Below are 10,560 nucleotides of genomic sequence, written 5' to 3'. Positions count from 1 at the left end.
GCCCTTGCCCCGTGCCCCCCGCGCCCGCAGGGGCTGGCCCCGCCAGCCTGGCCCGGGCCCAAGGCATTTAACTTTGCCTTGTCACTCTGCGGCTTGCCTTTGGCAGGGAAAAGATGTTCTCATCTGGAAATGGCGTCAAATCGGCTGTAATATGCAAATCTTGCTTAAAATACCCAAGTTACCCAAACCCCCTCTCGCTCCGGAGTGGGGACACGCGTTTCCCTGCCGGGGTGGGGGGTCTGGCACGGAGGGCACCCACGGGACGGGTCTCAGAGGCACCTAAACCGGTCGAGTCTTTATTATTTGCTAGAAAAGCACCAAATCCGGGCTAGGAGGAAGGCCTCGGCCTGTCGCCGAGCCACCAACGCCCTCCAACGTTGCGGGTGGGCTCTGGGGGGGCGGCTGCGGACCCCCGGGCACCTGCACCTGCCTTTGGGAAGGCAGAAATGAAACCCACCGGGCTCCATCCCCAGGCCCGGCGTGTCGCATCGGCACGGCTCAAAGGAGCCCTCCACGGCCTCCAGAAAAGGGCATTCCGGAGGTTTTCTCCAGGAATTTTTTTTTTTTTAAACCGGGCGATCACAGTCGGGAGAGGAACCAGGGCAGGAGCCCCCGTCCTGGTTCTCCTGGAGGGGCCGAAGCTTTGGGGAAGCGAAGAGACAAGCGGCGTTTACGGGTCCGTAAAGGGCTCCGGGGCCGCTGCGGTGTCCCCTCCGCTCGGGCGCTGCCTCTGGCCGCTGCTTTGGCCCGTCGAAAGGCACTCTATGCCATCGAAAATAAAATAACAATAAAAAAACAACCAGCCATTGTAGGCCTCTTAGGTTTTGTGCCAAGAAACTGTCAGGGGAGCTTTGCTATGCATTTAACAATGTTAATAGTTATTGGAGCTCTTTATGCAATTTTTTTTTTCCCCCTGTATTTTCGCTATGTTGATTTTTTTTTTTTTTTTGCTCATTTACCGCTTCAGTGTAATGGCAAAAAAAAAATAATACTTTAGAGCAAAAATTAATGTTCCTTTGATAAAATACAGAGGCTCTGCTAACAAATGGACTCCAGTCAGAGTGCGAGCGTATCAGTCTTGACAGAGTTATCTTAAACTTCCACAGATAACTTCTTCATTAAGGTCCTGCCCTCCCCTCCGCACACTGCATCACTCTCCCCACCCCAACCCCACGTCCAATCCCTTCTGAAACGGAAGAAAAACTGAAAGCAAACGAGATCAAATAAATCAATCCCCAGCCCCAGAAGCCATCCTTTCCTAAAACCCCACTGGAAAGGCCAGAGACACGACAGGATTTAAATGCTTCGATCTGAAATGCTGAACTGTGCTAATCAGAGATCTGAAGGCGCTGCACTGCTTGTAATGAACACAATCTGCAGATAGTATTTAAAGAAAAGCTACAAAATCAAATTACTGCACAGAGAAAAAAAATTTGTTTTTAATCTTTAAATGTCTCTTCCTAACAATTATCCTCAAGTTCAAACGGAAAAATTAAGTGCTGAGTTTTACACTTGTGAAACTCAGCTTAATTCCCAAATGAAAAAAGAATTACAAATGACACAGCTGTAGAAAGAAAAGGATTGAGGGCTGGACATGAAGTCCCCAAGTATTTTTACATTTTTTTAGGGAGTAAAGTGCATTTTCTGACCGATCCGTGCAGAAGGGAGCCAAGGGGCAGCCAGATGCGGGGCGCAGGCAGCATCACCCGACTGCCCTTTGTTCTACCGGGAACCTGCCAGTACTGATGCTCAGCGTGTGCAAATAAACAGATCGACGAAAAGTTTAAATCACAAATTCGTGTCAAGTTTAAAGGGGGGAAAAAGACATCAGGCTTAGGCACACAGGGCACGTTTCACCCCAAAGAACAAACCAAAGTCCCCGCAAGCGGGGTCAGCTCTTCGGGTGCCAGCAGGGTCCGAAGCGCGGCGGAGGGATAAACGCTGCCCTGCCTCAAAAAGCAATTTTAAAAGAACTGCCTTAAAAATACCGCTGAGGCTCTACCGTCTCTCATTTCGCCGGCACGTAGAAATCGTCTGGAATTGTTGGCCAAAGCCTTCAGTCCATGAAGGCTAAGCGCCTTCTGCACTACCTGCAGTACTCTGAAGAGGGAGTCTCTGCTCAAGCTAAACAAAAAAAAAACCCCGCTAATCCCACACCTCTGCTGCCAGCGGCTAAAAATGGGCCAGAACTATTCAGTACTGGATTTTTTATTATTTTTTTTTAAAATCCAAAATAGCTAAACATTCAGAAGTGTGTGAATTTTGCAGGAAAGGTTTTACCTTTAAATGTAACAGCACGTCCAAGGCCTAAGAATACACGTATCAGACCATCCCTTTGCAATTGCTTTTTCATGTTGAAGATATCCTGTGCAATTCATTAAAAACTACAAACTAAGCCGTTTTAATCTGCGTTTTCCCTACCTTTTAATCTATTTTAAAACAACAACAGCACAGCATTTTGTCTGCAAAATGACTTCTTAGTCCTTCAGGAGCGATTTCAGGTACGGTTTGCAACAGACGGTCTTTTAACTGATCACCTCAGCGGTGTGCAGTGGATTTCATCATTTCCTTGGGTTGACTTCATTTGCTATGTGCTAAAGCTGCATTTCCAAATTTATTTATTTAAAGCAAAAAGCAGAGCTTTGTTATAACTGGGGGGGGGGGGGGAAAAAAAAAAAAAAAAAAAAAAAAAAAAAAAGCAAGCAGTGTGGAGTTTAACAAGGTTCTAATTTTAATATGGAAAAAACCCAACTCGTAATGCAGTGTGATTTAGACGGCTGGCCAGAAGGGCGAGGAGGGATGGTCGCCAGGCTGCTTCCCCCGGGGCTACTGGATGAAGAGGATCTTGTCAACCTGATAAAGGTTGTGAGCACGGCAGCCCCAGCGCCGGGGGAGCCCCTGGCAGCACCCGGGGAAGGGCAGGGGGAGAGCTGGGTACCCCACTGCAAGCCTCACGCACCTCTAGTCTCACCTCTGGGGGCTCTCAGACCGTGCTGAATTATACTCAAATGCTGTAATAAAATTAGAATATCAGTTCTGTTACCCCCTCCTCAATCCAGCTCCCACCTCGCTCCTTCTCACTCGACGCAAGTTGTTGGCCGGGTCCCAGTGAGCTGCCCCCAAGGTTTTGCCCCCGTTTTACCCCGGGTGCCCATCTCCAGGAAGGTCAGTTCTGTCCCAAGGAGGCTTCACCCCACATCGCTGGTCCTCAAAGACTAAGATGCCCACCCCAGGCAGGTGACAACCCACAACCCACCTCTGAACCCCGGGAAGCTCCAAAGCACCCAACAGAGAAACGTCCCCAAAGATGCCGGCAGCAGCCACGACGTCGGCGTCCCAGGACCGGGTGATTTTTTGATAGGGCGGGTGGCGCAGGGAAAGACAGGGACATCGTATTTGTTTTGGAAAACTCCCATTGAAGTTGGATGTTTGAAGGGAAATTCCTACGGTTGTGTTTTTTTCACTTGAGGTAGGAAGTCTGCGAAGTCTGCACAAAAAGCGCAAGCAGTGCTTCCTCACCTCCCCGCGAAATTATCAAGGCTTCTCCCGTGGAAATCCGAATAAAGCTGTGGAAAAACTCCAGGTGGCATCCCAGTAGTATTTCTCTTTGCTTGATTTTTTGGAACCAAGCAGGTGTTTCCTTAGGATGTACAACTGAGTCAGACGCTTCCGTAGCTGTCTGGCTAGCAAGGTCGGAGCTGGTGCAAATACACACAACGGCGAGCGCGGGTAGAGCTCTCCAGTCTAAGAGGGGACACCTTGAATTAAGACAAAACAAAGAGGCTCTTCCCATTAAAACTGCGGCTTGGGATATTCTACCTGCTGATTCAACAACAAAATCGATTCATCTTTCAGTCCCTCTCTTCTGAGATGATGTTTGACTTCTCCCGCTCTTTATCACGGCTCTAACATCTTCCCCACAAGCCCTCCCGCAGTGTCCACGTTCAAAGGCCGTGGTCGCAATCCTGCTCCTTGGTGCAGCCCAGCTCCTGCTGCCAGACCCGGCTCCTTCAGCCCGAGCCCACTCACCTCTGTTTGACGAACGAAGAGCCAAGTGCGTGCCACGGGCAGAGCTGAGCCCCAGAACCCCTTCCCAAGCAGGAGGTCGCCCGTCTTCCCCACGGGCTCCTATCGATGCAGCTTCCAAGGAGATGGTTCAACCTGAGGAGCCTTCACCTTCTCCTCTTTCCTCCATTTTTAAGCCTGTTATTTATTTTAAAACCGTTGGTTCTACTAAGAGTGAATTAACCTTGGAAACCAGAACAACATGACCACAATGTCAAAAAGCCACGGCTTTTGCTCTTTCTGTGTCACTGCAGCTTGTCCTGGGGACGGGGGACGCTCGGAGATGCTCCACCTCTGCTCAAGGAGACGTGAGGAAACCAGCCCAGGGGGAAGCACCGGGAAAACCACTCTTGAGGGAAGCCTGAACCTGCCAAACATCACCCCATTGCTGCCTGCACCGTGGCCGGCACGTGGGGTCTGGAGAACACCAGCTCAACACAGAGGGATGTACCGCTGAGAAACTGCGTCACCGCCCGCCCAGGGTTTACTACCAGCAGGGTACAACCTGGAGTAACTCCGCTGCCATCCTCCCATTTTGCTACATACTGGCAGGACCTCTTACTAGAGCATGAACCCTGCACCCCTGAAGCCTCCTAAACCCAGCCCTGCGTTAGCTCTGCTGCGCAATGGAGCTGCAAAACCTGTGGTTTAGGACCGAGTCTTCACTCCAGCCCACGTCGTTACACCACTGAGCTCCTCTGGGTGCTCTGGCAGCAAGCGAGGCCGAGCTGGAGAGGCTGGTCCCACCTGGCTGCTAAACCCTGGGTGCTGCCAAGACCCTCCAGCATCAGGAGACGGGGGCAACCCCGCAGTTCCAACTCCGTGCCCGGCTGCACCAGCCCACAGAGCAGGACTGTGAGCAGAGGCGCGTGGTCGGGGATTCAGGACAGGCCAAGAGTGGCGTTTATCAGCTCGGGTTGAGAGCCTGAACGCCTCTCTCCAGGGGTAGAGCAGGATGTGGGATTTCAGCTGGGGTTACAGGTCCCGGGGCTGCCGTAAATGGGGATCAAACAACCGCACCCATCCAGCCTTCCCGTGGGGCTGAGGGAGCAGGAGGCCTCAGTCCCGTCCTGAAGGAAAGACTGGCCAAGGAGAAGGAAACTGGAATACACTGGGCCGTAACGACTGTACTCGATAGCACGTTTTACTAGATGGTAACAGAGGAAATGCATGAGCTGAGCAATTTATTATATCCAGGCACACTACTGGAAAGCTTGGCCACAAAGAGCAAGGTGAGATGCAGAAACCCTCGCTGGGCTCATGCACCCATCTCCATCCTCAGAAGCGAAGGGTCTGCCTTGGGGCTCTTCGCTCCTCGAAGGCAAGCTCACCACTGTGCTCCTCTGAGTCAGTCTCAGTAACCCCTCTTTCTGCTGAACCACGCAACTCTGCTCCACGAAAGCCAAACCAATCACTCCTACCGCGCCGGCAGGTGACCAGCATCCTAAGATCTCTGGGGGGGGCTCGTTTCTGAGCTTTCTTTTTTGCCCTCAGTATAACGCTTCATATACAGGTGCTACGTGTTGGAAATCCTCACTGGGGCAGACACCCCCTCCCTGCCAGTGACTTCCTTAAGTCAGTTCCTGTAAAACATGACCTCTACAAACACAAACCCTTCCCTCTTTGCTCACTTTTTCCCCAAAAAACTTCCCATTCCACACCCCATTCCTTCGCAGACACTTCCAACCATCCGCAGCTTGCTCGCTCTTGACTCTTACTGGTCAAGATAAGGAAGGCAGAAAACACTTAATGTAAAAGGTTAGATGTCACTAAACTATCAGCAGCTGAAATGGATGAAGGCTTCAGGCTCAAGATTAAAAGAACAGCAAAGCCTTGAAATGAAGTTAAGGGTGAGGTGACTATGCAGAGAAGCCACTTGGACTGGACGATGAACCTGGGTACAAAATGTTACCGTGTCATAGCTCAGCAAAGGCACATGGGTACTCAAGGAAAATAAATTTTAACAGAAAAACCTGATTTCTCCTAATACAGTCATGCCCAATATATCTCATCTTCATGCCCGATATATCTCATCCTCAGTTGGCTCAATCCAGAATACCCCGACCCTCATCGCTCGAGTGGGCGCAGAGCTCTCCACGCTCTCAACCGAAGGCAGAAAACTCCAGTAGGCAACTGTCCCAGCGAACCCCCTTGGCCCGGAGAGACCCTACAGAGTCCGTGCGTCCGAGGACGAACGTTCGGTCGCGTTGTATCACAGACAGGAGCCCAGGACACGCCGAGGCCGTGTGTGCCCAAGGAGCGGGCAGAGCTGGGGGGACCCGGCCCCACACCCCGCTGCCGGGGCGGATCACACTGGGGCGTGCAGACACACCCGGGTTACACCACCTGAAGTAAGTGCTCCCTCCTGAAGCCCCGCCGAGGGGGGAAGCCCCTCACAGGACACCCTGAGCACGCTGGGCAAAGCCAATCCCAACACGCACCACGGAAATGCACCTCGAGCGCCCCCACGCTGGGAACGGGCTGCTTCGGCGAGGACACGGCCACCCGCGACTCAACGTCTCCACTCTGGAGTTCAGACACTTTAGTTCCAGCTTAACACTAGGCCTGGCTCCAGTCTGTAACGGCTGCGATGAGCTGTGGCTGAGACTGGCCACGGGGGTCCAGCACGGGCAGGACGGTCACAACCTGGCCTGGGATGCACCCTGCCCCGAGCACACCCGAGAGAGTCTCACCTGCCACACACCAAGTTCAGCTCCAATCTCCACTATTTTTTACATTCTGATTGTTTCCGTAGTTTAATTTGTTTTCCAAACTCATAGCCATTTCTTATAATACAGGGGAGCTAATACAACATATTTATTACCATTTATCATTGAAATTTTTATAAGACTACTTATGAATTAATCAACAATAACTGCTTTCACAAACGCTGCTGCATTAATCTCCATATCCACTGCATAAATCACATTGAGAACAAGTTAATATACATATTTTAAGAGAAATACAGCAATATTTCCACCCTATCAACTAAGTATATTATAATCTAGTTAGTCCATTTATAAATGCAGATACTTCATTCAGCATCATAAATCCTGGCAGTTTAGTGTGACACAAGCTATAACCTAAATAAATCTGACCTTTTATAAGGTATTTGTTCTGTTCGAGACACCTAAGTGCTCTTTCTAAAGCAGTATTATTTCAAATTAAATGTATGATTCATGACACACAAAGACAACAAGACCCAATCTCCTTCAGAAGGGGCTGTATTTCCCTCGGAATCCTCCTGTTCTTGTATTCACATTGCTGGATTTGTATTTTAATTTACTTATTCTTGGAAGACAGAGCTACGGGTGATTAACATATTCAGCAATGCCTTTTTGCACTTTAGTTTCTAATCAACTGGACAGGTCATTAAAATATCTTGAAGTATCTGAAGTGCATATTCTGCTTTGCGAGAATTTCACTTAAAAATAAAAATGCTGTTAAAATAATTGAGAGTACCGAGGTGTAGAAGTACTTCCATTCCGCACAACAACTGTATTCACCGAAAACTAAAGGAAGCAGACATTTGAGGCGAATCTGCGACAAACAGAAATCGCCTTTCGCTCTTTCGAAGCAAGAAGCAATCCAGAAAAAAACTTTTGCAGCGGTTCTAAAGCCCTGACAGGTTGGTTTGTCCAGCAGAAACGCTGCCACTCTTCCCCACGCAGGGAGGGCAGAGAGCAGGTACCATTCTCCTGAAAGCATCTTTTGTAACACGGAGGCAAAAATATCCCTGGAAATGTCCCGAGATGGTCACCTGCCTCCCGAGCGATAGTTGAAATCACAAAGAAAATGCAGGTTTGGGGTGTCGTGGTGTTGTTTTGGTTTTTTTTTTTGTCCGCGCTGCACTGACTGAACAAAACGCCAGCGCAGGGGCTGAGCGCTCCCAGGCGAGCGCCGAGCTGGCTGCCAGGAGCGTGGCGGAGGCTCGCGGCGTGCCGAGGCTGCCGACCACCCCGGCTACCTGCACAGGGTCGAGGCTCGGGAAAACTGGCACCACCGAAAGTTTCGTCTCAATGAAATCCACCTCTAATTTTGAGCATAATAGTAGTCGTAAAAAGCTGTGGGGAGGATATTAGCTATTGCTGGAAAGGAGTCCAATAAAAACCCAAACCCAAAACCACACCGTGAAATCAATTTCAAAATACACGTGTGGGAACTTATTTTTAATTAAAACAAAAAGAGTGTTCTGACTTTACCGGAAACTTGCTTTTGAGAATTTCCGTATTTCAACAACTGACAAAAAAAGATTTCTGTTCGGATTTAACATTATAAAGATGACAATAATCCCTGCGATTAAATTAGGACTTTTTTTTTTTTTTTTTCATTCTGATTCAAATTTTATTATTTATACAGTGACCGGCAATGAAACTACTGTTTAGCCTGATCACTGCAACAACTGAAGCTTCACAAGTCTGCTAGTTTGCAAACTGCAAATTTATGTGGATTTATGGTAAAAACATAAACCCCATCCAAGATTAACATGCCAATTTGTTATATATTCCACAAGATTGATTGCCACTCAGCTCCTCCTAATAACCAGATTTAGAGATAAAACAAATAGAGTTATCAGGTATGAAAGGGAAGCTCTCCCCATCTGAGTGATTTGTTTTCTGTTTGCAGATATTGATACGAAAATATGTATTTTTAAAGTAACGGAAGAGAAAAAAATCAAATAAAAATACTAGAATAAAATGTGCTCTTCAGCTGTACTACGCTTTATTCTAGATTTACTGCAATGTTGTAGAATTTCCTTTACAACTGCTATTTTCTATATATTTTGCTGGATTTAAAAGTAAATGCTCCCCGGAGATGTAATGCATCTTGGTACAGGTTTTTCAGAAAAACATCCACAAAGATTTTACACGATGCTGAGAAAAAGGAAAACTAACGATTTGGATCACGAAACAAAGAGACTTCACTGAACCACAGCGAAACACCAACTTCTGACTGAACGACGCGAAGATTTCACGAGGAAACACTGACAAATGTGCCCAGGGTAGCCGGACGGCATCCGTAACCCTCCTTACAAAAAGAGGTAGCGGGGATATTCTTTAAAACACCAGGGGAAACGATGGGTAATTACCAGCTTTCTCGTTAGTGCTTGAGCAACCCACAATGCCTCTGGCAGCAGCTGGATCCCAGCGGCCGACACCTGGGCAGGTAGCGCAGCCCAGAGCCCCCACGTCAAAATGAAGCCGTTTTCCTCGCATCCCGTGGGCTGAAACCCAGGGCAGCTCCTGCTCGCTCCTCTCGGCGCATCCCTGGGAACACGCTGGCCCCTAAATGGCCAGCAGCAGCCCGACGAAGCAGCCACCGTCCCGCGGAAGGGACGCTCGCCCCGCGCGATGTATAGCGACCGCGGGACATATGTTCCCCTCTCGCCCAGAGCCTCTGCTTTCTCCCACCCGCTGGGGGTTCCTCCCCCTCGAGGATGAGGATGGGGATGAAGGCTGAGACACTCCCCACCCCACCCCCTGCACCCCAGGCCTCCCAGCATCTTCGGGGCCGACCTGGGCGCTTCGCCGTGTCTCCTACAACTCTGTTGGCTACTCGTCCAAAATGTCTCTCTAAAAGCAAAGAATTTCAGGTCGATGGTGAGAACCCACGCGCTCTATCTAAAAATCAAAAAGCCCTGCTATTTTTCATCGTGTTGCTCCGTTTCTTAAATTAAATTTTTTTAAAATTTTCAAGATCAAAGCTCCTTTGCTGGCTTTACTGGGCTCCCCCTTCCCTGCACTGTTGCCTCTGCTCCGGCACCGACGTGCCCGTGGCCGCCGGGCAACCCCGCAGCTCCTGCTCGGCTGGGCTACCCACCCACCCAAGTCAATTATGTTGTTTTGTTTTTTTTTTTCCCAGGAAAAAAAGCAGCAAGGAAGGTGTACTGTCACTTTCCTCAACCCCCAAAGCCCTGTGCACGTACCCAAGGCGATAATTTGCGGCGTTACGCTCCTCGGGGCTGGGGAGCGACTGCCACCCCCCTGCCCAATACCTGCTCTTCTCCCAGCGCTCTTAAACCATCCCCGTTTTGACTTTTTGACATCTATTCCCTTGCAAATTTGCAAACAAAGCAACTTGAAATCACATCTAATTTATGCTGAAGCGGATGAATAGGACGTAATTTTTTTCCAGATTTTTTTTTTTTTTTAAAAAACAACAGATTTCTAACTGCAACTGTCCTGTTTTCCTCCCCTTTAGTAAAATCACAGGATACAGGATTATAGTTCATCATCTAGATTTCAGCTGCTCTTACATGCTCTATCCTCAGTTTATGAATTTTCACTTAAGTCAAGTTAACTAAGTCATGCCGCATACACATCTGAATCATTTCTTGGTTATTTCCTTCTGTGATTTCAATCCTCTGTTTTTAATCAAATTATGAAACTAAATTTCCACTTATCATGTGACTATCAGGGCATCTGTTCATAATCTGTCCAATTCCTACAAATACTCCTTTCTTTGGCTTTTGGAAATTTGGCAGCTCTCCGCAAA

General features: G+C 48.8%; 1 protein-coding gene across 1 annotated transcript in view; it reads right to left on the bottom strand.

Annotated features, from left to right (window-relative positions):
• The window catches only part of TCF4 (transcription factor 4), a 210,418-nt gene that overhangs the window by 64,651 nt on the left and 135,207 nt on the right, over window positions 1-10,560 (bottom strand). The window lies entirely within an intron of this gene.

Source organism: Athene cunicularia (assembly GCF_003259725.1).
Source record: "Athene cunicularia isolate RWA chromosome Z unlocalized genomic scaffold, athCun1 chrZ_part1, whole genome shotgun sequence".
Lineage (NCBI taxonomy): Eukaryota > Metazoa > Chordata > Aves > Strigiformes > Strigidae > Athene > Athene cunicularia.
Note: the sequence above shows the minus strand (reverse complement) of the source record. Positions and strands in the feature narration are given on the sequence as shown.